We start from the raw sequence: 27,518 nt of genomic DNA, 5'->3' as shown, positions 1-27,518 counted from the left end.
AGCTGAGGACATCTTCATACCAACCACCATTTTTTTTTTCTGGTTTTCTTTCTTCTACTACTTTCCCAGCATCAGGCTACTGTGTAATGAGTTCCCAAGTCCTCTTGGAACGCTTCTTCTTCTGCCCTAGATGGGCATCTCAGTACTCCATGCTTGGGACCCCCCCTCCCCAGCCCCCGCTTTGAGGCATTGCCAGTAACCAAGGGGGAAGGGGGTGTGTGTGGGGATGGCTGATGAGGCATGAAGCCTGGGGTCACTCCTTCATTACTCATTATGGGGCTGATCTCACGTGCTAGCTCTGCTTTGCTATTGTGAAAAAGGCCTTTTCATCCTCACCCAGCAGAAGTTCACACTTTGTAATTTCTCAGTGACCTCGTTAGTTCCCAAATTACTTTTGGCTAGCAAGAAAGATGAACACATTGTACCTTCTCTAAGGGACTCATCATTTCCATTCTGGAGACTGTCATTTATGAAATTCTGACTTTCTTTCATCATGTATTTACACTAGGCAAAGCTAGGAATATTGTAATTGTCTGTGATGTTTTGAAAACACTTGTCACACACTGAAGCCAAATGCTGATTAATGTTAAGTGTTTTGAAGAACCAAGCTTTTGGCTCATTAACTGGACTAGAATGGCATTACCCATCAGCTTCAAGTTCTGATAATTGCTCATCACAGATTGGCACTAATTTAGTAATAATAGTGCTGACAGATTTGTATGTTTTCCCTATATTGAACATTATGCACATGTAAAGACTGGTGTGAATACCAGACCTGGAATCAGGAGACCTGGTCCCAGATATGCCACAGTGTGACCATGGGCAAACAATCTTATCTTTCTGTGTCTCTGTTTCCTTATCTATAAAATAAGCAGCTTATATAGGATGATCTTCAATACCCTTTTTCACTGAAATTCTATGGTGTCACCATTACGCAGTTTGGTCTTGAGTTGCATAATAAGCACAGATTCATTTTAGAAAAGGCATAAACGTTGGTATACATGGAATATGGGCAAGATCGTCAGTTTATTTCCCTTCTTCTCTACATTTTTTCTATATTAAGAGGGAAAGAAATGTTCCCTGTCGGGCTTGCAGGATAAGCCCTTAATCAAATGTTACATACCATCTGTTTGAGACAGTATTTGGTAAGTCAAACTTAAGTAGCTATAATCACTGTGGAATCCAAAACTGTTTCCTGTTATCCTGTCTGTTTTCTGCAGACAGGAGATAGTCTAGCTTCTTAAGCCGGTACAAAACAGTAATATTGCAAGGAAGAAAGACATTTATTTTGAGGCTCATGCTTTGAAACTGCTTATTGAATTTGTCTTTCCCTTTCTCCCTAGATATTCTCCCACTTATTTACGCTGCTTCTCTGCCTCACTCTTCTCTATCCAAGTCCTCTAGCCCCTCAACATGTCTCACTGTCTTCCTCTGTGTTCCATTCCTTGGCGTAATCCTTGGGGATTTCAACATATATGTTGATAATTCTTACCCTGGCATTAGAAGAGGACAGGCCCAAAGGTTAATGATTGGTTCAAGGTCACACAGCTATCTCATGCCACAGCAGGATCAATTATCAGGAGGATTAATCAGACAATGTATGATGTAATGAGTCTGTGGACCATGGATTCATAGAGTGTGGACCCATGAATTCCCCTGCCCCCAACAGATTAGAATAAAGTGAATACAGAGCTCCATCAGGCTGCCTGTCCTGCTGTCTGCAGCCCTCGGCGCTGGTCATTTATTTCTCTTTGAAGACTATGAAAATAGCTTTAAAATCTGCCTTATGTTTCCTTCCAATATTAACCACAATTTCTTAAAGGCCACCTTTCTATACGACCGGCTGGATGACATCTAATACACTCCCTTTTCTATTTGATAGGGTCATCCTCTGGAACGATCGGTCATTTCTTGCACCTGTGGAAGTGGTGACAGCTGAGCAAATGATGAAGATTCTCTAGTGTTCACCACTGGTCTGAATCCATGGGGTTGGGTTACCTGGGTATGGGCATCCCCATACATCCACACTTCTCAGGATGGTAAGTATCACATAAGCACAGCTCCTCAACTACTGCCCCGTGAGTCTGTTGTCACTTGTCAGAAGCCAATGCCACGGACTGTTTACTTGATGTGGAGACAAGGCACCACATCTTTCCTGACCTTTTCGAGTTCTTAAGTTCTAATCTGGAACAGCAGTGATGTTGCAATATCTGGAACTAGCAAAGGATACTGATGAGAAAATGTGGGATTGTGGGGGATGTGACCTCCTAGGACTCACCTTGCACAGCTGGGTGCAGCAGGGATAGGTAAGGATTTGGGATTTAGGGGTACAATTGCCTTTTTATGGTTAGAGAAAGGTCCTGGGGCTGGAGGGAGCCTGATGATCTGCTCTGTGTGCAAGGGGAGATTTAACTCTGCACGCGAGAGCCTGCTTAAGGGGCTGTGTCAGTTCTATTGTAAACACCAACTTAAAGTGGTGGATGCTGGGCAGACATTGTTATTGTCATTCCAAAAAGAAAACAACAACAACAAAAAAATTGAATCGTGGGTCTGACTCAAGGTCACCCTGCAAGGAGCTCTTGCCTGTTAAAAATGAGAGCTAAGTTTTGGGTCAGGTTACATCTTTCTATTCTTTAACTTAACCCTCCCAGTGATGGCTTAGAGCAGCTCTTTACTCTGACCTACTGGGGTGTTTTTTTTTTTTTTTTTTTGGACAGGAGGGAGTTACCACACCTCCAGGTTCTGATCTTTGATGGGGTTGGGTAGGACCTAATGGCAACATTTGGGTCATACTTGAATAAGGTGATTGCTCTATCCAGCAGGCAGAATAGGTCTTTCATAAGCATTTTCAATAACAGAGGTGATTTAGACATGACCTCATAACACAGGGGAGGCAGCAAGAGACTAGCATCCAGACTCTGAGGTCAGAGTATTCTAGGCTCAAATTCCAGCTCTTCACTGTGTGATGTCGGCTGTGTGACCTCACTGTAGCTCAATTTCTTGGTCTGTAAAATGGGTCAAAAAAAAAAAAGAAAAAAGAAAATCCTTAGGATGAGTGATATGGTTTGGCTATGTCCCCACCCAAATCTCATCTTGAATTGTAGTTCCCATAATCCTCACATATTGTGGGAGGGACCCGGTGGGAGGTAATTGAATCTTGGGGGATTTACCCTCATGCTGTTCTCATGATAGTGAGTGAGCTCTCACAAGATCCTGTGGTTTTTTAAGGGGCTTTTCTCCCTTTCCTTTTGCTTGGCACTTTTCCTTGCTGCTGCCATGTGAAGAAGGATATGCTGCTTCCCCTTCTGCTATGATTGTAAGTGTCCTGAGGCCTCCCCAGGCATGTGGAACTCAGTCAAGTAACCCTTTTTCCTTTATAAATTACTCAGTCTCAGGTATGTCTTTATTAGCAGCATGAGAACAGACTAATACAATAAGATAATCTTTGGAAAGTCCTTGCCTCATAAAGGTATTCAGGAAACTCTTTTTTTTTTTTTTTTTTTTAGATGGAGCTTGCTCTATTGTCTGGGCTGGAGTACAGTGGCATGATTTTGGCTTACTGCAGCCTCTGCCTCCCGGGTTCAAGCGATTCTCCTCCCTCAGCCTCCTGAGTAGCTGGGATTACAGGCATGTGCCTCCATGCTCAGCTAATTTTTGTATTTTTAGTAGAGACGGGGTTTTGCCATGTTGGCCAGTCTAGTCTCGAACTCCTGACCTCAGGTGATCTGCCTGCCTCGGCCTCCCAAAGTGCTGGGATTACAGGCATGAGCCACTGCGCCCAGCTAGAAAATTATTTTTTCACTGTCCTTCACCCCATGCACATGCTGAATACAGCAGCAATATGCTAAATCACATTAAAAAATAATAATAATAAACGTGACTGGGTGTGGTGGCTCATACCTGTATTCTCAGCACTTTGGGAGGCCAAGGAGGGCAGACTGCTTGAGCCTAGAAGTTGGAGACCAGCTCAGGCAACATGGTGAAACCTCATCTCTACAAAACAAAACAAAAAACAAAACAAAACAAAACAAAAATAAGCTGGGTGTGGTGGCTCACACCTGTGGTCCTAGCTCCTCAGGGGCTGAGGCAGGAGGCTAGCTTGAGCCTGGGAGGTCGAGGCTGTGGGGAGCCTAGATTGCGCCACTGCACTCCAGCCTGGGTGACAAAGCAAGACCCTGTCTCAAAAAAAAAAAAAAAAAAAAAGATAAAATAAAATAAATGTTATGCTTAGGTAAGCTAAGTGACTCAAGAGCTAGCAAAAATTAGGTTTTTAGGGTTAGCTTTGTCACATGCCAAGTATAGATTTTCTGTTACTGGGCTTTAAATATGTTAATGAGAGAATGTTTGTGCTCCTTGGATGGAAGAACCATACAATATTTTATGCCACTGGTCCCCATAAGGAAGTACTAAGACAAATGGAACCCCATAAGTTGTGCACTGTGAGTGAATTGGGCCCTCATTCTTCTTGCGCTACCAGGGCATGGGATCCACAAGGAGGGGAAGACCGTCTACACGAAAACTGCAATTGTATGCCATACCTTGCAATTCTAATTTTTGAAGATTTAGGTTGAAGCACAGCTTTTTATATAGGAGGTTTTTTGGTTTTATTTTCTGTTTTTGAGACAGGGTCTCACTCTGTTGCCCAGGCTGGAGTGCAGTGGCATGATCACAGCTTACTGCGCCCTTGATCTCCCAGGCTCAAGAAATCCTCCAGCCTCAGCCTCCCGAGTAGCTAGGACTACAGGCGCATGCCACCGCTCCTGACTAATTTTTTTTTTTTTTTTTTTTTTTAAGTAGAGATAAGGTCTTTCTTTTTTTTTTTTTTTTGTTTTTTTTTGAGACAGAGTCTTGCTCTGTCACCCAGGCTGGAGTGCAGTGGCGCGATCTCGGCTCACTGCAAGCTCCGCCTCCCAGGCTCACGCCATTCTCCTGCCTCAGCCTCTCCGAATAGCTGGGACTACAGGCGCCCGCCACCACGCCCGGCTAATTTTTTGTATTTTTGGTAGAGACGGGGTTTCACCGTGGTCTCGATTTCCTGACCTCGTGATCCGCCCGCCTCGGCCTCCCAAAGTGCTGGGATTACAAGCGTGAGCCACCACGCCCGGCCGAGATAAGGTCTTTCTATGTTACCCAGGTTGATCATGAACTCCTGGCCTAAAGCAATCCTCCTGCCTCAGCCTCCCAAAGTGCTGAGATTACAGGTTTGAGCCACTATGCCTGGACTATATGGGAGTTTTATGATCAAGAATTAAGAAATCAAAAAATAGAGCTCACAGAATTGCCTCTTACGTTTAGATGTAATTAGTTTGAAACAATGACTTCAATACTGAAAGTTCGAGATCATTATATTCTGCTATAATTCCCTTTTATTTTCCCCCACCACCCGACAAACCAAAAAGCAGGTCTGCTCTACCCACGTTATGGTCCGCAAGATAAGCTTAACTAAAATCTCTCTATCTGTAACACACTTAGATTGGCAGTGAGCAAGGGGGGCAGGTACAAAGCTATGTCACATAACCTTGCCTTCAAGTTATATAGTAGGAAAAGTAGCTTACAGTTCAAAATAATCATTACACATACATTTCAGGTAGAAAACATAGTTGCTTTTCATTTCTATATCTACTAGAAAAGTAGAGCTGCTCTTCTAGGCTATGTCATTCCAAGTTCTCGTTTGCATGTAACTGGTGGTACAATGGCCTTCTAGCTCTGGATGTAGAAGGTGACGGTGTGCCCATCAATTATGTTGATGGATATATTAAACATCATCCGGGTAAAGGCATTCCTTCCTGACATACTACTCAGCTTACATTAATACAGTATTTCATAAGAAGAAGAGGATGCTCCCAATGCGCTGAGTAGGACATAAACTTCAAGTTGTATTTATATGATTCATCTACTCATTCATTCATTCATTCATTCACTCAATCATTCTCCAAGATGTATGCAATGCCCGCTATGTTTCAGGCCCCATACTAAATGCTGAGCTTCAGAGATGGATAAGATACCATAGCTATCTGAGATTAACTAATAGTTTAAACAAGATTTCTTGCTCTGTGGCCCATGGGTCCCTAGAGAATCTGAAGTCAGGCTTAGGGGATCTAGAAATCTCTTGAAATTAAATGCAATCATTGGTCTGAATGTGCATATACACATTTTTCTGAGACAAGGACCCATATCTTTCATCAGATGATGAAAATGATTGGGATCCAAAGAGATTAAAGAGCAATTGGTCTTGAAGGGAAGAAAACCCAACCTCGGTTCCAGCAGACAGCTGTCAGCTCTGTAACCCTGGCTGGAACCCAGGTGGGAAGCTGCCCTGAGTTTCCTCCCCTGGGGCTCTACCGTCAATGTGTCTTCATCTGATTCTCTCTCTTCTCACTTCTAAGTTACTCTTTTCTATTATATTCACTCTGTTTTTTTAAAGTTTTTTAAGTTTTAAATTTCTTTCTCTATTACTTCTCCTCAAATTCCTTTTTTTCTATATTCTCTTTTATTTCCTTAACTTTTTTTAACTTTTAAGTTCAGAGGTATAAGTGCAGGTTTGTTACACAGGTAAACTTATGTCATGGGGGTTTGTTGTACAGATCATTTCATTACCCTGGTGAATTCCTTTCTACCATACACCTTCACTTTGAAGTTATGATAAGGAACATTGGATGGGCCCAGTAAATCACTGTTTCCATTGGGATGTATCATTCTGCCAGGACATCTCAAAGATTTTTGGATGCTCATTGATAGCCTTTGAACCAAGCACAGCTCTGCTCTAATTAGCTATACCAGGCTGGGGGTACAGGGAGAATCACTGGGAATAGAGTGTGGCTACCACTCTACAAGGCCCTGCCTCAGAATCCTCCTGGGAGAGACTACAGGCCAAGGACGTTTCCTGATAAGTTAGTTGTAAGAGTGACAGTCCCTGATTTCAAGCATGGACGATGGATTAGAGGAGTACATTGGACCAATCTATCCATTAACCTGCCAGGTCCCTTTTGGGATAGGTTAGCAAGATTGTGTGGCCATGGAATACCAGAAAACTCACTGTCTCATGCATATTTAAAACCTGAAACTTTGGCCTTCTTAGTGTTAGCCTAACCCAGCTAACTGGTAACAGTGACTGTGAAAAGCACAGACACTAGAACAAAGTGTCTTTATTTCTGGTCCACCATAAACTCTTACTTGTCCCAAGTCAGGTGCCAGGGATCCAAAGACAAATAGGACTTGCAACCTTTCCTTGCAGAGATCACATAAGAATAGAAGTTATATTGTTTGATATAAATAGCTGACTTGAAATGGCAATGGGCTGGAAACCAGAGAGCTGGAATTCTGGCGCTGATTCTGTTGCTTACTGCATGTGTAAGCCTGGCTCTGTTATTTAAATGCTCTGAACCATAGTTTCCTTATTTTAAAATGGGGATAATAAAACCAACTCCGCTTGGTTGACAGAAGGACGAAATAAGATAATATATGGGAAAGTATATTACTGTAAATTTCTAAAGCAAAACAAGGCTTACAAAAAAATCATTGCCTTAGTTTTGGGTATTATTGGCAGAACAGAACCATTCATTACTGGCGCCATGCTAGTTGCTATCATTAAATACATTCTTTGTCCTCTCAAGGTCTTTGTGAATAGGTCTTTTTAAAAAAATCTGGTCACGTTGGAAATGTGTGTGTTTTAATGGTATGCTTTGGTTTCAAAGGACATCTGATAAAAGCTTTAAAAGTTTAAAAGTACAAACTGAATAGTAAAAGCACCAGTTAAAAGTTAATGAAGCAGGACCCATCAGGAAGGAGGCTGTTGGCTGAGGGTGAGACAGTGCCTCTGTCTTTTGTAAGAAGGAAGTTTCTAACTCCTGAGTTATGCTAAAAATTTCCAAAGGGATTGATTGATACAAAGCCTACAGTTTTACTAAATTCTCTATAGGACTTTTTGCCCATAGCCACTCTAAGTTGCAGAGCAATTATGATTTTAAGTGATTTATTCATGCTGAGTTGAATAGATGAACAAGAGTTTCTTTTCTGATTTTACTCTGGTAGTTGCCCTTGCACATAGCAAAGTAGCCAAGGCTTTCTTTTGAACTCTTTTGATTCTCTGCATGTCTATGGTACTTTGATTCCCCTGAGGAATTAAATTGCTTATACTTTGAAGTATTACTGACCTCTTTGTTTCCAGTCTCTCCAGTAGAAAGGCAAGATTCTTGGGGACAGGAACTGGGTTATATTCCTAATAACATTTATAATACTATAATGGATAGCACATAAGATGGCATGAGCCATATCGAGGCAGAATTCTAAACAGGAAATAATTATCTATTTTTGCCCTTTCTAGGTTCTGGGATCATTTAAATAATAGGCATGGTTTGCTGGATCAGATGCCTGTATGTAACAGCACTTGAAATGGTTTCCTAACTTTGGATTTTATGAAGCCAACAAAAGGATTTGTTGAAAATGACTAAGTCAGCCGGGCACGGTGGCTCACGCCTGTAATCCCAGCACTTTCGGAGGCCAAGGTGGACAGCTCACAAGGTCAGGAGATCAAGACCATCCTGGCCAACATGGTGAAACCCTGTCTCTACTAAAATACAAAAAAAAAAAAAAAAAGTTAGCCAGGCATGGTGGCATGCCACCTGTACTTCCAGCTACTTGGGAGGCTGAGGCAGAGGAATCGCTTGAACCTGGGAGGCAGAGGTTGCAGTTACCCGAGATCGCACTACTGCACTCCAGCCTGGCGACAGAGCGAGACTCTGTCTCAAAAAAAAAGACTAAGTCTACCCATTGCAATGAGGATCATACATAGTTTACTGATCATATTTAGAAGCAAGAAACTAAAAATCCCCTGATGGTGGTATTCACCATCAGTGTTTCTTACCTAAGGAACTAGTGGTAATGCTCAACTAGGACTGTAGTTAGAGAATTTTGGCCCCTCAGTCTAGCAGACTTGAATTTGAACTTCAGCTCCACCACTAACCAACTGTGACCTTGGTCAACTTGCTTAAGTCCTCTGAGCCTCTGTTTTGTCATTAGTAAAATGGGAACAATAGTAGTACCTACTAGATAGAGGATGTTGTGAATATTAAGAGAGGTGAGATATGTCTTTGTTTCGTATTGTTTTGTTTTTGAGATAAGGTCTTGCTCTGTCATCCAGGCCGGAGTGCAGTGGTGCGATCTCAGCTCACTGCAACCTCAACCTCCTAGGCTCAAGCAATCCTCCCACTTCAGCCTCTTAAGTAGCTGGGACTACAGGTATGCACCAAGATGCCCTGCTAATTTTTGTTTTTTATTTTTTGTAGAGATGGGGTCTCACTATGTTGCCCAGGCTTGTCTCAAATTCCTGGGCTCAAGTGATCCTCTTGCCTCAGCCTCCCAAAGTGCAGGGATTACAGGCATGAGCCACCACACCCACCCTAGGTAGCATGTGTTAAAGTGCTTAGCAGAGTGCCTGGCAGAGAAGATGCTATAAATGCCAGGTAGTGATTATGATCAGCCAATGGAGTAGTGTTTGAGAAGGTCCAGGCTGCAGCCTTTTTACTGTGCCCCAAATTGTCCTCATCTCAGGGGCTCTGTGCTGGGCCGTCCTTCTCTTCTTCTTGCTTTCTTAGTCATTACAGATTATCATTTTCTTTGTTTTTAAACCCCGGGAATGGCTGCCTGATGAAGGTCCCTGTCTCTTTCCTGAGTTAGGATTGGGTTGTCTCTAGCTACTAACTATATGCAGGATCAGTGTGATTCTGCATGCCCTAGTGATTAGTGGAGGCGGATTTAAATCCCTCTGGGCCAGAAGTCCTTTTTTGCTGGGAATGCAAACTGAAAACAGATTTGCAGCCATCTCGGAGCTCATGATGCATAACACCATTAAATAGCCAGCAACAGAGGCTCCAGATATTATAGTTTAATCACTTCATACCCAAAGCCATATGGCAGAAGGCAACTTACTGTAGCATACTGAAGCGGCTCCATTAAATAAATGCCTTTTGATTTACTAATCATTAGCATTACACAGATGCTGACTTTAAGCATGGGCTTGAAGGAGAGGTAAAATCCAGAATGCATTTTTGGGAATGCTTTTTTCTGCTCTGTACTTTGGAGGTAGGCTTCTGTCTGAATTGACACCTCTTGAGGTACCCAAAGCGAGTGTGCTTTTGGGCATTAAAGATCATTTACTTCATAAAAACCAAACCAAACAAAACATTGGTTTCTTTTTGCAGTAGGTCAGAGCAACTAGGTGACTATGATTCTCGCTGTGGGCTCTGAGGTTTATGCTAGGCCTGGATAATTTGGCCAGGTAGAATGTTAAGGAAGGGAATGTGAATTATTCCAGGTAAACCTGTAAAGGGCTGATATCGCTTTGCTGCCAGAAAAGTCTAATTCCCAGTTGCACAAAGCCTTACCCTAGAACCGCTGAACTAGAGGAAAGCAGATCTGTCTTTCTATGAATTTATATCCGTTCTTTGCTGAAGTTCCAGACTTCTACCAGTCTTCCCTCAGCTTTATCGCCCAGCACTGTTGTACCAAAGGCCTCTAAATTCAGGTCAAGGAATCATAGTTACATCTTGTCCACTAGATCGGTGTTGCAGATGTGTCAGCTAATCAGAATCTCTAGCTTGGAGGAGTGATGACAGTCTCTGATAACTTGAATATAGCTTGAAAATGTAATATAGTTTGTAACATTGCCAGGTGGTTTCTAAACAGTCGAGTTCTCACTGAACTGCAAGTTCCTTGAGAGTGTGGACTGCTTTCTGTGTTCGTATTCATAACATCTGGCCAATGGTAGACCCACAAGACATGTTTGTTGAATGAATGAATAAACATAGCATCTGTAATGGGCTAATGAAGGTACTGTAGTATACATTTGATGGAAGAGGCAGTGTGGAAGAGACTGACATGGCTTGTCAGAAGGACAATGAGTACCAACAAAGTAACATGGAAATGTTAAGGGAAGGCAACGAGAACATGGAGAAGTCACAATTAAAATAATAGTTCAGTAAAACAGAAAGTCACAACTAAAGACTGAGAGACTGAGTTTCTTTGTGAACAAAAAGTGAAGCCTCTTCTTTTTGTTAAAGAAATCCTCCATCATCACTGACGTTTCTTTCTTGAGTGAAAATGTTTTTGTCTCTGTTTCAAAATAGTCCCTTTATTTCTATGCTATATTTTGAGCATATTTTTATCTTTCCGGGAAGACAGTGGGTGAGAAAAATGTTCTTTCTAGAGAAAACTACTCACCTTCTCTCATTTGTTCATTAAAGGCAGGATTTTTAAAGTGACATATCCAGGCCATCCCATAATAGATTTCCCTGGAAGCAAGTATGCAAATGAAAGTTTAAGGTGAAGTCAGTTCTTGAGTCCCACAAGGTCTGATGTTCTTATAAATATTTCACTACACTAATAAAATCTCTCTGTTTTCCTAGGATGGATGATAACATAAGTTCCTCATCACTTGCAGCAACTTCTCTGAGATCATAAAAGAAATTAAGCCTTGATACATTGACGGCTGCTATTGAAGAGTTAGTTTCAAAACCATCAATTACCCTCAGCCCCACCTTAGAAGTATTAAGTGAAAGCCATCAGGCAGATTTATACTTAGAGATTGAAAATGCTGACCAGAGAGCTCAAAGGGCCTTTCAAAATGCTGTCGGGAACTTGCTCAATTTTACAAGGCTATTGGACGAACATAATTAAAGTCAACAAGGGGGGAGAAAAACCTTTAAGAATTTCAAGGTGGGAGAAGGGCAGCAGCTAGAAATCATTTTGATGAGAGGATTGTCCCCAAAGCTCTCCTGTGAGACCTTCAAGGAAAACTGCTACAACGTCAGGTTAAATGACAACAGTTTCCTTCTGTATCAAACCTTATAGGTGCGGAGTTAAGAAGCTTATTTCCACTGTGTAGAAGAGCAGAACACTAGTGCCCATGTGGGAGTTATTTCCTGGTTTGAAGAATTAGAAAGCAGGGTCCAAGCACATGCTTATGAAGTTGTGGAAAACTTGCTACAACTAATAAAGTGGTGTGGTTTCCATTTCTGTCACTCCGAATAAGAGGCCTGTGATTTTTCAGCACATGAGGTCTGTAACACACAACTGCGTATGGAAGACGTACTCTGTGCCAGGCACCATAATGGTATGGGAAGACAAAGACCAGCTTTGCCCTCATGGAGCTCTGGGTCTAATGAAAGAAGGAAAACAGGTCCATGGGAAAGTGATTGAGATGAATGAAGGGTGTTTGGGATCAGAGGAGAAGGGCAAGTATAGCAAGAGATGTTTCTGTTTGTGTGGAGAGTGGCTACGTCCGTGGTACACCAGAGGCTGTGCAGACTGCTTGAGGACTTCCTCTTCTGGATGGTAAGGCTGAGTAGAGGCAACATAAAGGCACTGAGGAGAAAAATGGCTTCCCTTTAGCTTTACCTCTTTTCCTTTTCAGTGGCGCCCTCTAGTGGAAGTGGCAAAGAGCCAAGGGAAGCTTAAATATGTAACTGACTTCTAAAACGTACATTCACTGACAAAATGATGGTGAACAATTCGTTCTGTGTAAGTAAGACGTAGGCATCTCCATATTATAACACTGGAGGGGAGAAGAACCAAAGCCAACATAAAATCCTTGATATCCCCGTGGTAGTCAGGACCTAGGGGTTTACAGTAAGGAGCAACAGGCAACAACGTTAACCCTCCAAGAGCACGCTATCAAAATGAACTTGAAATAATGCACTTAGTTCCATGTAGTCCTTAACCTCCCTGTGAGAAACCTGCAAATGCCTTGCTTCCTAATTCTTCATCTGGAGCTCAGGGCCAGGATTGGTAGTGCTGCATATAGAGCTGTGTTGGGAAGAACTGTAAGACTCAATGAAGGAAGAGTGTAGTGATCAATTAGTGATGTCTGCCAAGAGTATGGGAAGGGATGGGGACAGCACATGTGCTATGTATTTGCCAACCCTGAACTGGGGCATATTTTCAGTAAGCTGTCTCTGCCATGGAACTGTAGTGTACAAAGCTAACTAGTATTAGCAAATACTAGTTACTAGTACTAGTATTCACTTGTAACTTCTCTGGCATGAGATAATAGTGCCTTTGCTGACCTACAGTGAAAATTTTCACAGACCTCACCAGTAATTTTCATAGATGACAGACCCACTTTGATAGATATTAATAGTCTGGGGATTAGATATTAGGTTGGTGCAAAAGTAATTGCAGTTTTTGCCATTAAATGCAATGCCATTGAATGCAATGCCATTGCTTTTAATGGCAAAAACTGCAATTACTTTTGCACCAAATAGATACACTCCACTGTGGAAAAGAAATAGTTCGTTTGGATTTTTCATATCTAGAGGATATATCTTTCAAGACCTTTAAATTCTCCATGTCGATACACAACAAATATCCTTCTCATTGCTAATCTGATTCCTTGTTTCTGGGAAGGAAGAATCCTGGTTAATGAATACCAATATCATCATTACTGGGAAGCTATTCCATCAGTGGGGATAATGACAGTATCTCCTTGATAATAAATTGACATTTTGGGTTACATGCCAATTCTTTGTAACTGGAAATTGTAAAGAGACTGATTATTCTTGCAAGTTTGGTTAGTTAAGTTTCTCAGTTTGTTTACCCACCACGGGGCTCCCCCCTCCAAGAATCTCTCGCTTTTAGAGCTCTCACTTCAGCCATCATAGGAGTTGGCTTGCTTGCTCGTTGGGGTTGAAAGTTAATCAATGTTCCTAACAGCATTGATAGCAAAGCTGGTCACCGCTGCTCTTAATGGTAGGCGATCTTATAGTTGGCAGCAGAAATGATTCAATTATACTGTCAGTAATATTTTTTTTTCACTTATTTTTAGTAGAGACGGGGTTTTGCCATGTTGCCTAGGCTAGTCACAAACTCCTAGGCTCAAGCAATCCACCAGCCTCGGCCTCCCAAAGTGCTGAGATTAGAGGGGTGAGCCACCTCACTCAGCCAATATATCTTTTTTGATAAATTTTTTTAGTGCATAAACTTTCTAGGTTAAAGATATGATTCTGGAAGGGTCAGATTTGGGGCCCACTCTAAATTTTGTTATTGGTGAATTTCAGTGGCCCCTCAAAAACATTTACAATGAGTAAACGTTATTAATGTCAGAAGTTAATTACCAGCCGGGCTCAGTGGCTCACGCCTGTATTCCCAACACTTTGGGAGGCCGAGGCAGGTGGATCACCTGAGGTCAGGAGTTTGAGACCAGCCTGGCCAACATGGTGAAACCCCATCTCTATTAAAAATACAAAAATTGGCCGGGCATGGTGGCATGTACCTGTAATCCCAGCTACTAGTGGGGCTGAGGCAGGAGGATCTCTTGAACCTGGGAGGCGGAAGTTGCAGTGAGCCAAGATGGTGCCACTGCACTCCAGCCTGGGCAACAGAGCGAGACTCCATCTCAAAAAAAACAAAAAAGAAGTTAATTACCTATTTGTGTTTAGCAGCATGGTAAATAAAACGAAATATTTAAGACAAATAACTTCATCATCTGCAGTATATAATTTAGTTGGGGACATAAAAGATTTAAAATAATAATACAAGATAGCACATACTTTATTACTTTCGTGGGCTGGAGCTGCTCCTACTGGCTTGCAAAAGCCAATTGCTAAGTTTTCCAGTTTTGCGAGCTGGTTATTAAACACAGCCATTATTAGGAATTAAATTATATAAAGTTAGAATTAAATAAAGTATACTAATAACAAAGATAATAAATAGTCAAAACTCATCACTTTCTAGTTGTTTTACTACTTTGCAGTATTATCTCTGATCTTGAAGTTATTTATGTGTATTATATCTGTGTGGTAGAAATACTACATAACAATATGCCACTCTGCGTCTCTTCCTGACTGTGGTCAGTGACATCATACTGGTGGCTTGAAATAGCTATGGTGGGAGTGTTTACACCACAGAAATTGAATCTATAAACCCGCCGAACCCAGACTCCCACCTTTCCACCCCCACAGCCAGGTGCTAAACATTTACCAGCATACCATTGCGTATAAATATCAAATAGGAAGTACAGACTCTAGGAACCATCACTGGCCGGAGGAGAGTGCGATCACCTGGGGTTTGGGGGTCAGAGAGGTAGGCTTTGAAGCTGGCTCTGAAGCAGACTTGTTTTTATGTGGGTCAGGACCACCCTCGGGGATATTTAGAACCAGGACAAATCACAGAATGCCCACATGTCCCTGGACATTTTTATACAGGTGAAATCAGGTTAGCATGAGCATTAACAGTCTCTTCCAAGGTGAAACAAAGTAAATAAAAAGGCAACAGTAAGCCTGAAAGGTGTGTGTGTGTGTGTGTGTGTGTGTGTGTGTATGTTTGTGTGTGTGCATGTAAAGGATGTGGTGGGGTGATCACACCCCCTCTGGCCGAGTGGTCATGGGATGATTGGATAACCTTAGTGATATCAACAGGAAAGAGTTAAAGACATTTCTATGCTTCTCTTCCAGCCAGTAGCTAAAGCCCCAGGGACAAGGTGTTCCCTTTGATGTTGCTGTACATCTGTAGTAGAATTTTAAAAGATTGGAAAAAAAAAAAAAAGGTAGGCTAATAGAAAAGGTAGGTTTAGAAGTCTTCCTGGAAGCCAAGGAGAGGCAGTCTTTGAACTAGCACACTGGATCACTGTTTTTTTGACCCTAACTCATTGCAGACCTCTGAAATCCTCTTGGGAAAAAATTATAGCAATGTATCATGGTGTTTATAACATGCACGGAAGTAAAGTATATGACAACAATAGCAGAAAAATTAAAAAATATTTTGTTGTAATAAAAATGATTAAATGCTAAGTTTCATGTTATGTACATGGTACTAAAATTATAAAGATATTAAAATAATAACTTTTTTTCATTCTCTCCTCCTGGGTAGGTAAGAATAAGGGCAGTTACTGTTTTTCAATTGATGAAGGAAGATTCTCTCTCTTTTTTTTTTTTTTTAGATGGAATCTCACTCTGTTGCTCAGGCTGGAGTGCAGTGGCGCAATCTTGGCTCACTGCAACTTCTGTCTCCCAGGTTGAAGCAATTCTCCTGCCTCAGCCTCCCAAGTAGCTGAGATTACAGGCATATGCCACCATGCATGGCTGATTTTTGTATTTTTAGTAGAGACGAGGTTTAATCATGTTGGCCAGGCTGGTATCCAACTCCTGATCTCAGGTGATCCGTCCACCTGAGCGTCCCAAAGTGCTGGGATTATAGGCGTGAGCCACCATGCCCAGTCTTGAGATTTTTTTTTTTTTTTTTGTACAGGGTCTCGCTCAGTTGCCCAGGCTGGAGTGCAGTGGCACGATCTTGGTTCACTGCACCCTCTGCTGCCCAGGTTCAAGCAATTCTCCTGCCTCAGCCACGCGAGTAGCTGGGATTACAGGCGTCTGCCACCACCTCCAGGTAATTTTTGTATTTTTAGTAGAGACAGGGTTTTGCCATGTTGGCCAGGCTGGTCTCGAACTCAGGACTTCCAGTGAGCCACCTGCCTCAGCCTCCCAAAGTGCTGGGATTACATGCACGAGCCACTGTACCCAGCCTTCTTATTTAAAAACAAAAGAAACTTAAATAAATATATAAATAAATAAGTCAAGGGCAATAATAGTGGAAACAAAGTGGCAATTGCAATTGTTGAGGAGTTTTGGAAAAAATAAAAATTAAAATAAAAAAAGGCTTGAGCCTTAACAGCTAACTGGTTACTGAGTAGCCCAGTGAGGGAAGTGGGAAACAAAGGAAGAGAAGACTCCTAGGACAAACAGGATCAGAGTCATTACTGGGGACTAGAGCCAGTGTCAGGTGAGGAGAGGCTGCTGGATCATGAGAAGCTCATGTGACGCAGGCGGGTACCATATTTCGTCAGTGCTAAGGTGCTCGTTGTGTCACAGTTGAACAACTTAAATCAGGATTCATGTTACACTTGATGATGTCAGTCACCATTATCAGGGTGGCAGTCATTGCTGGGCATGCAGAAACTTGGGCATAGATGTTCATATTGTGGCCCCGTGTTGTTTAAATAAATATGTATTGATGTAAATTTAGCATAACAAAAAATGAACATTTCTAATAAGGAAGCATGATGTCACAGTTTAATTGAGTTTTTTCACTTCTTCATGACAGATTAAATGATGGCATGTCTTATGATTGGTGGCACATTAGTGACATACAGGTTAATTTGCTATATATGGTTATAAATTAACTGTTTATAAATTTGTGTCCCATTTACACACCGTTTTGGGTCTTCTCATCTAGTAACTTTGTTGAACCAGAAATGTGTGAGTTAGACTGATCAAAGTGCTCACTCAGAGGTGGCTATTCTGTGTTCAGAACAGGCCAACAATTTACTAAATTTTGTTGTTGATTTCTGATAATGTATGTCCAAACAGGAACTATTTTGGCTTGGTACTGATGGATACTAAAGTTTATAATTACATATAGATAAATGAGGTTCTGTGTTTCTTCCTTAGCTTCAAAGAGCTGAGCTGCCTTCTCATCTGTCCTCTTTGCAGTAGTGAACTGTCAATCAGAGCATCAGACCAGTGCCCTCCTATGTGCATGCCTGAGAGAAATCTCCTTCTTTAGATATCCACTCTAAAATGCCTCTGCAAGCAAAGTGAATGCCACGTGTAGAGGAGCAGTGACCAGACAGTGAAGACTGTGTTTGGGAGATGGTGGGTAGATCATTTGCCTGCAGTGGATTGGGTATGTATGGGAGAGAGCTACAGGTAAGGTGGTATGTTAGACTGGTACTGTGTTCATTTGGGGACAGGTCACGGTCAGTGCATACTGTGCACACTGCGAGTCACATACAAGTCAGTGCATGGCGAATCTTTTGTTAAGTGGGATATGCAGGCTAACGAGGGAATAGGAAGCTGCCAGGCTGTGATACAAAATTCTCAGCAACTTTCATGAAGAATGATGGCTTCTATTCCAGGTGCATAGTTGTAGAGCATAATCCATTTCACAGCTGGAGGCCTGTTTTATTTTTCAAATGAAATTGGAGAGAGCAGGGTGGGAAATTTGTCCTCTGATGGCTTAGCAGAGGCAAGGGTGGAAGATGGGGATCCAGTTCATTTGTTTTCCTTTCATTAGACCCCGAAAAAATATAGACTAAGCATTTAATTGCACGGTTTGCTTCTACCTCTGAAAAAGCTGGATTAGTAATTGCATTAACTTGTTACTATGCTTTGCTCTTATGGATAATATAATTTTAGCTATTGCTTCCTAATTATAGGGTTCTTATTGTTCTAAAAATCCCATTCAGCATGTGTTTCATTTTCACTTTTATGAGGGGCATTGTGAATAAGAGCCCACATCTTTGAAAGAGCTAAGCTGAGTTGAAGCTGTGACTTGCCCAAAGCCATTCCCCACTGTGACAAGCTGGGTGCTATGGTGAATTTTATCCTCCATTGATGAATAATGCTATTGGCAAAGACCATATGCTCTGTTGCTTGCTGGAGTCCAGAGGCACTGCACAACCGAGGGATAATCACATCAAGCTGATGATGGTTTTTATTGGGTGGTAGTAATGGCAGAAGTAATGACAGTCATTAAAATCATGCTTCAAATTGCTTTGGGCCTTCAGAGCACAGCTAACTCAATGTGTCAAGGACAGGTCACTCCCAGAAGCTGTCTGGAAGGATTGCCCATCGACCCTTGTTCTTTGAGAACTCCAGGGCTGGCAGAAGGCAGCAGTGAAGGCCTCAGGTCTTCACCATCTCTTGCATCTACACTGGTGCTTTTGGTGTTTCTACATGATCTTATTTAGGTGAGAATCAAAGTGGACTCATATAAAACTGAGCTCATTCATAGAAAGGCAATAGAAAAATATCCTTGAGATGTTCCACTTCAATTCAACAAATACAAAATTTGTGATACCTGGGTACGTACTTAGTGCTAAAAGCTCTGAAGGATTTGGAGAATAAGATAGTTACTCTTCTGTGGGACCTACTCTCTGGGAAGGGAGATATCTATTCATAAGCAACTATAGTGCAAGGCAACGTGTGGTGTTATATACGTGTTACAGGAGAACCTGATGGGTAAAGGGGGTATAAATTGGTTCAGACTAGGATGATTTGAAAAGATATACCTGGGGTACAGGGGAAAAATATACATAAATTAAACTTCCTGCAAATTCCTCAAAGGTGACCTTGAACAAGTCATTTAATTCTTCCTCTGTCAGATTCACCATCTGCAAAAAAAGGAATATTGGCCTTAAAGATTATTCACTGGGCAAAGAACCACTCAGTCCATCTCACTGAAAGTTTGAGATTATAACAAAACCCTGAATTCTAGGTATAATTGAACAGTTAGAAATCAGAGGAACAGGAATTCCAGGTGGAGGGACCAGCACTAATAGGGGCCTAGTGGCAAGAAGGTGTTTTTCTGGCTGGAGCATAGGGTTTTGTTGATTTTGTGTGTGTGTGTGTGTGTGTGTGTGCACAGGTTATATGCACAGGCTCTTTCTTGATGAAGATAATCTCCCATTACCCTATTCCTCTACAAGTCTCTTTAAAATATTAAGAAACCCAAGATAGAGTCAAGTTATTTATTGGTTATATCTAAAGAGATATTTATACAAAGAAAAGAAAGGGGACAAATAGATAATTTCTGTATTTCTTAGATTTCTTGACTCATACAGAATTATGACTCAGATAATGACTCAGGGGCAAACTGAACATTTATAGCTGTTACCTTAACTAAGGGAAAACATTCTTCATAGCAGATAGTCTGAGTGCCAGAAAAAAAAAAACACACACAGATTTTTATAGTCTGGTTTCAACCCACAGAATTCTACCTGCAGAAGAACAAATACTTGGAAAAGATTATAGGAAAATAAAAAGATTTAGCAGAAATATTAAACTAAATGAGATTTTATTAATAGTTTTACCTTACATTTATTTAGTGCTTTATAGTTGACCTTTTTTCATTATTTAATTTTATGCTCACCATGTTCCTGGGAGTGAAGCATTTTTGATACTATTCTGCCCCTTCTTCCAGATGTGGAAACTGGGGTTCCAAGAGGTTCTATGACTTGCTGTGAATTTTACACTCAATGAGTCCTAAAATTAGAATTTGAACTTTGAACTCTTGCTGTAAGACACATTCCAGCACAGTGTGTTGTCCTGAGATCACACAGGCAGCCTACTCTGCTTATTTTTCTTGAGGAAACAGGTTCAGAGAGGTGAAGTGACTCACCCAAGATCATATAGTTGATGGCTGTTCTAGACCTCAAAGCAGGATGTCCTAACTTCCTGTTCTGTGCTCTTTTCATAATGCAAGGCTATACAGGATATAAATTTGAAATAAAATGTGTTAATCCATTCACTGTTATAAAAAAAAATAACTAAGACTGGGTAATTTATAAAGAAAAGAGGTTTAATTGGCTCATGGCTCTGCAGGTTGTACAGGAAGCATAGCAGCTTCTGCTTCTAGGGAGGCCTCAGAAATCTTCCAATCATGGCAGAAGGCAAAGGGGGAGTGAGGCATTTCACATGGCAGAAGCAGGAGCAAGAGTTGGGGGAGTGCCACACACTTTTAAACAATGAGATCTCACAAGAACTCACTCACTGTGGTGAGGACAGTACCAAGGGGGAAAGACTTCCCGTGATCCAATCACCTCCCACCAGGCCCCACTTCAACATTGGAGATTACATTTCCACATGAGATTTGGAGGGGGACAGCATCCAAACTATATCAAAAACCACGGTAGAATCCTCCCACATAGTATTATTCCCATAGGGCTACGCCACTGTAAATGATACATGGTAAAATTCCTACAGTTAACTTCAAGAAAAATAAACAAGAACTAACACACTATGCATTTGGTTCTTTAATCACTTTATAAGACCTAACACATTCAATCCTCCTAACTACCCTATGAGGTGACCATGATTATTATTTTTATTTTATCATTGAGGAAACTAAGTTACAGAGAGGTGAAGTAATCTAAGAAAACATAGCCAGAAAATGATAGGCCTGGATACAAACCCAAGTAGCAAGGCCCTGAAACCTCTTAGTCACTCAGTTATCAAGCCAGAATATAAAAAATATTTGGGATTTAAAATAGGTGCTGAAGAGTGAACTCCCATTCACAATTGCTTCAAAGAGAATAAAATACCTAGGAATCCAACTTACAAGGGATGTGAAGGACCTCTTCAAGGAGAACTACAGACCACTGCTCAATGAAATAAAAGAGGATACAAACAAATGGAAGAACATTCCATGCTCATGGGTTGGAAGAATCAATATCGTGAAAATGGCCATACTGCCCAAGGTAATTTATAGATTCAATGCCATCCCCATCAAGCTACCAATGACTTTCTTCACAGAATTGGAAAAAACTACTTTAAAGTTCATATGGAACCAAAAAAGAGCCCGCATCGCCAAGTCAATCCTAAGCCAAAAGAACAAAACTGGAGGCGTCATGCTACCTGACTTTAAACTATACTACAAGGCTACAGTAACCAAAACAGCATGGTACTGGTACCACAACAGAGACATAGATCAATGGAACAGAACAGAGCCCTCAGAAATGATGCCGCATAGCTACAACTATCTGATCTTTGACAAACCTGACAAAAACAAGAAATGGGGAAAGGATTCCCTATTTAATAAATGGTGCTGGGAAAACTGGCTAGCCATATGTAGAAAGCTGCAACTGGATCCCTTCCTTACACCTTATACAAAAATTAATTCAAGATGGATTAAAGACTTATATGTTAGACCTAAAACCATTAAAATCCTACAAGAAAACCTAGGCAATACCATTCAGGACATAGGCGTGGGCAAGGACTTCATGTCTAAAACACCAAAAGCAATGGCAACAAAAGCCAAAATCGACAAATGGGATCTCATTAAACTAAAGAGCTTCTGCACAGCAAAAGAAACTACCATCAGAGTGAACAGGCAACCTACAGAATGGGAGAAAATTTTTGCAACCTACTCATCTGACAAAGGGCTAATATCCAGAATCTACAATGAACTCAAACAAATTTACAAGAAAAAAACAAACAACCCCATCAAAAAGTGGGCAGAGGACATGAACAGACACTTCTCAAAGGAAGACATTTATGCAGCCAAAAAACACATGAAGAAATGCTCATCATCGCTGGCCATCAGAGAAATGCAAATCAAAACCACAGTGAGATACCATCTCACACCAGTTAGAATGGCCATCATTAAAAAATCAGGAAACAACAGGTGCTGGAGAGGATGTGGAGAAATAGGAACACTTTTACACTGTTGGTGGGACTGTAAACTAGTTCAACCATTGTGGAAGTCAGTGTGGCGATTCCTCAGGGATGTAGAACTAGAAATACCATTTGACCCAGCCATCCCATTACTGGGTATATACCCAAAGGACTATAAATCATGCTGCTATAAAGACACATGCACACGTATGTTTATTGCGGCACTATTCACAATAGCAAAGAGTTGGAACCAACCCAAATGTCCAACAACGATAGACTGGATTAAGAAAATGTGGCACATATACACCATGGAATACTATGCAGCCATAAAAAATGATGAGTTCGTGTCCTTTGTAGGGACATGGATGAAACTGGAAAACATCATTCTCAGTAAACTATCGCAAGGACAAAAAACCAAACACCGCATGTTCGCACTCATAGGTGGGAATTGAACAATGAGAACTCATGGACACAGGAAGGAGAACATCACACTCCGGGGACTGTTGTGGGGTGGGGGGAGGGGGGAGGGACAGCATTAGGAGATACACCTAATGCTAAATGACGAGTTAATGGGTGCAGGAAATCAACATGGCACATGGATACATATGTAACAAACCTGCACATTGTGCACATGTACCCTAAAACCCTAAAGTATAATAATAAAAATAAATAAAAATAAAAATAAAATAAAATAAAATAAAATAGGTGCTGAAATGAAGCCACATTTTCTTAGGAAACTCTTTTAACAAATTAAACAAATTAACAACGCCAATAACAGTGTAGAGTAAATGTTCAGATTAATTAAGCATATAAGTAACTAATGTCTGTTATACATCATCATTTTATCTAGTCACTAGCCAAGTTTTATACTGCTTAGTTCCCAAGACCATAGCAGGTCTGGAAATTATATGCTGTTGCATTTTTAAAAACACAATCTATGCATTGCATAGACATTCAGATCAGCATTTTTCTTATTAGTTTGACCTACTACGGTTTCTTTTACTTTATACACTTGCCTTTATTATCACATAGTAATGATATCTTGGGATTATGAAGAATTGGCTACACAATGGAATTCTAGACACCCTTTAAAAAGAAAGAAATTCTGTCATTTGCAACATCATAGATAAACCTGGAGGACGTTACGTTAAGTGAAATAAACCAAGCACAGAAAGGCAAATACTCCATGATTTCACTTACTTGTGGAATCTAAAAAAGTGGAACTTAACAGAAGTAGAGAATAGAATGATGGTTACTCAAGGATGGGGGTATAGGGTGGGAATGGGGAAAGGGGAGATGTTGGTCAAAGGGTACAAAGTTTGAGTTAGACAGGAGGAATAAATTTTAGTGCACAGCATGGTGACCATAGTTAATAATAACTTACTGTATATTTCAAAATTGCTAAGAGTAGATTTTACATGTTCTCACTAGGAAAAAAAAAAGGTAAGTAGATGAGGTGCTGGATATGTTAATTAGCTTGATTTAATCATCCCTTGGTGTATCAAAATGTTACATTGTACCCCATAAATATATATAATTATTATTTGTCAATAAAATAATTTTCTTCTACATAGTTTGTATTATTTTATTTATTTTAATGACACATCAAAACATTAAGAGTGCGTGCACTTTTTGTCTCTCTTTTAGAGATGGGAAAGTTGAGTGAAGCAGGTTCAGATTCCCTGGAGTAAGGGGGCAAAACCAGGGCAGTCCCTCCTGCAGTCTTTAGAATGCTGCTGCGGGGTTCGGTAGAGAAAGTTGGGGATGGGGGCATAGAATGAGCACTGCCCTTGGAGTCAAACAGGCATCTGACCATGTTGCTTTCTGCTCCTGAGGATAAGACTCAACCGCTGTCTAGAGATTCTGGTCAAACACTCAAATGTACAAACACTCAAGAAGTTCCTCTGGGCTTTGTATGTTCAGAGACTGAAGAGATGTAGCATTCTCTTATAAGAAAATTTTACTAATTCAACTGAGAATATGCAGAGGGAATGAATAAAGACTCCTAGTCTCTAGAAATTATTGCATTTCCATATGACACACCATTTCATGAAACCTCTCTGCATTTATAAAAGCTGTTTTCTTCCTGAAGATGTGCAGCTTATGCAGAGCTAATTACTCCCAAGTCCTTGGGGAATGCAAATATGCAGACAACTAGCATCATGGCAAAGAAAAAGAGCTCTCAATGTGTTTTTTCCTTTTGTCCCCTTTTTTTTTCTTTCAGTAAATGCAAATTCTACTATAACCTCAGTAATTTAGTAGTTCCTAAACTCCAGGAAAGCTGCAAGCCATTTACTTTGCTTATTATTTATGAAAAGCAATAAAAATTTGAGAGATATAAAAATTTCCTATTACATCTGTTTGGTCTTTCAAAATAAATTAAAATAGATAATAATAATATCTTATTTAGTCCCTGCTGTGTGGCAGATACTATAGAACCACGATGTCATTTACTCCTGACAACAGCCACAGAAAGTAGATATCATTCTCCTGAGAACTGTGACAACTGCCATCAACATGACATTGCTATTTGGACTTAGAACTCAGACCACCTGTGTCAATATAACTTGTTACTTGTTCTGAAAACTTTTCATAGAATAGATAAGACTGTAAGCCAACAAATAACTTCTCTGTTTGCGTTAGGAAATTCCTGCTGATCAGCTTATCTGAGATAACGATCTGCTCCCTTGGGCAAATTGCTCACTCTCTTCAAGCTGTAGTTTACTCATCAACACTTGCTTTAAGATCCTCCCTTCATCCACCTTGGGCTAAGGTTGCATCATGATCTTAGCCCAATTCCAGTCAGTTCCCTTTTTTTTTTTTTAGGTAGAGTTTCGCTCTTGTTGCCCAGGCTGGAGTACAATGGCGTGATCTCGGCTCACTGCAACCTCTGCCTCCCGGGTTCAAGCAATTCTCCTGGCTTAGCCTCCCGAGTAGCTGGGATTACAGGCATGCACCACCACACCCGTCTACTTTTGTATTTTTAGTAGTAATGGGGTTTCTCTATGTTGGTCAGGTTGGTCTTGAACTTCCGACCTCAGTTGATCCACCTGCCTTGGCCTCCCAAAGTACTGGGATTACAGGCATGCACCACCACGCCCAGGTAATTTTGTATTTTTAGTAGTGATGGGGTTTCTCTATGTCAGTCAGGCTGGTCTTGAACTTCCAACCTCAGTTGATCTGCCTGCCTTGGCCTCCCAAAGTGCTGGGATTACAGGCATGAGCCACCACACCCGACCTTCAGTTCCCTTCTTTGAAGACTCTTGAGGTTACTTGAACAAAGATCTCAAAACTCCATAAATATCCACCCCTGTCTTCTTTTTTCTGAGGTACCACTAAGACTTTGTCAAAATGGTGTTTTCCTTATGAAATTGTCTGACAGCATTTGAGGGAGTTTAACAATTCTTGTTTTACAAATGAGCAAAGAGAGGCCCAGAGTTTCAGTTATTTGTCCAAGTTCACTCCCTTAGTTAAGGGTGGGAGCCAGGATTCCAATCCAGAACTGTCTGACCCCATCCCATGTTCCTGATCGCTCTGTTACTGTGGTCTTTCAGTTGGAATGAAAATCCAGTTTCTTTGGTTTCAACCATGGACATATTTGGCTTTTGAGGAGTAAAAGAAAATCCAAGCAATAGTTGTCTTAGTCTGTTCTTGCTGCTATAACAAAACATCTTAGATCAAATAATATATTAAGAACAGAATTTCTTTCTTACCGTTCTAGAGGCTGGGAAGTCCAAGAGCAATGAACCAGCAGCTGAGTCTGGTGAAGGCCTATTCCTCATGGGTGGCCTCTTGTGGTGTCCTCACATGGTGGAAGGGCAAAAAGGACGAAATGAACCCTGTTAAGCCCTTTTATTTATTTTATTTCATTTTCAAATAGGGTATTACTCTGTCACTCAGGCTGGACTGCATTGGCATGATCACAGCTCACTGTAGCCTCAATCTCCCAGGCACAAGTGATCCTCCTAATTCAGCCTCCAGAGTAGCTGGGACTACAGGTGTGCACCACCATGCCTGGCTAATTTTTAAATTTTTTATAGAGATGGGGTCCCCCTATATTGCACAGGCTCTCAAGCCCTTGTATAAGAGCATTAATTCCATTCATGAGGGCAGAGCCTTCATAACCTAATTACCTCCTAAAAGTCCTGCCTCTTAATACAACTGCACTGCAGATTGAATTCCAACATGAACTTTGTAGGCAACACAAACATTCTAACCATAGCAATGGCCCAGTTTATAGTCCTGTGTAAAGCAGCTGTCATGTGACCTCGTATGTTGAATTGTCTATGGGAATCCAATACTACTTCAGAATAAACTCTTACCAACATTCTCTGAGTGAAAGATGTAGGTCAGGCAAGGGCCAGGAAAACCAAATCTATAATTGGTGTGACCTTTAAACTATCAGTATATTATTCAGCTGGTATATTAGTTTCCTAGAGCTGCTGTTAACAAATTACCTCAAAGTTGGTGGCTTAACACAACAGATATTTATTCTCTCTAAGTTCTGAAGGCCACAAATTCAAAATCAAGGTCTTGCCAGGGCCACGTTCCCTCTGAAGGTTCTGAGGGAGAATCCATCCCGTGCCTCTCTCCTGGATTCCGGTGGCTCCCAGCAACCCTTGGCATTCTGTGGTTTGGGACTTTATAACTCCAACCTCTGCTTTTTTGTCTCTGTGTCTTCTTTTCTCTTTCTTGGATGAACACTTCTCACTGGATTAAAGTCCCACCTCAATCCAGGATGATCTCATCTTGAGACTCTTATCTTAATTACATCTACAAAGACTTGTATTCAAATAAGATCATATTCTGAGCTTTCAGGTGGACATATCTTTTGGGAGCCACAATTCAATTCACTACAGCTAGTAAAGTTTGTTATTGACCCTGTATTAGCATCAACATTATTACATCTAAATTAAAAATGCCAATGAAAAATAATATAAAGGGAATAACAATAATAGCTCATTTTATAAAATGTAGTCTTTCAAAATATTTTTCTTTTTTTTTTTTTTTTTGAGACACAGTCTTGCTCTGTCACCCAGGCTGGAGTGCAGTGGTGCAATCTCCACTCACTGCAAGCTCCACCTCCCGGGTTCGTACCATTCTCCTGCCTCAGCCTCCCAAGTAGCTGGGACCACAGGCACCCGCCACCATGCCCAGCTAATTTTTTTTTTTTTTTTTTTGTATTTTTAGTAGAGATGGGGTTTCACCATGTTAGCCAGGATGGTCTCAATCTCCTGACCTTGTGATCCCAAAGTGCTGGGATTACAGGTGTGAGCCACTGCACCTGGCCTCAAAATTATTTTATATAAAGCCACTGTTTATGGGATATTACAGTGATCATATAATGTTTGATTA

General features: G+C 41.0%; 1 protein-coding gene and 1 long non-coding RNA gene across 2 annotated transcripts in view; one reads left to right on the top strand and one right to left on the bottom strand.

The window, feature by feature from the left end:
- Positions 1–1,894, top strand: part of LOC129460041 (uncharacterized) — a 56,055-nt gene extending 54,161 nt beyond the window's left edge. The window contains exon 7 of the mRNA XM_063614283.1: positions 1,883–1,894. The gene's annotated coding sequence lies outside the window, so the exon portion shown is untranslated. The remainder of the gene's footprint in view (positions 1–1,882) is intronic.
- LOC134732037 (uncharacterized) lies at positions 1,698–20,012 on the bottom strand. Its single transcript, XR_010114901.1, has 6 exons — positions 19,862–20,012; positions 19,061–19,162; positions 14,267–14,388; positions 11,218–11,288; positions 3,901–3,993; positions 1,698–3,005 (listed from the first exon to the last, which is right to left on the bottom strand). It is a non-coding gene; the product is annotated as an uncharacterized lncRNA (long non-coding RNA).
- Positions 20,013–27,518: the final 7,506 nt, after the last annotated feature.

This window comes from Symphalangus syndactylus, chromosome 13 (genome assembly GCF_028878055.3).
Source record: "Symphalangus syndactylus isolate Jambi chromosome 13, NHGRI_mSymSyn1-v2.1_pri, whole genome shotgun sequence".
NCBI classification, from domain to species: domain Eukaryota; kingdom Metazoa; phylum Chordata; class Mammalia; order Primates; family Hylobatidae; genus Symphalangus; species Symphalangus syndactylus.
The sequence above is the reverse complement of the archived record's forward strand: the minus strand, read 5'-3'. Positions and strand labels throughout refer to the sequence as shown.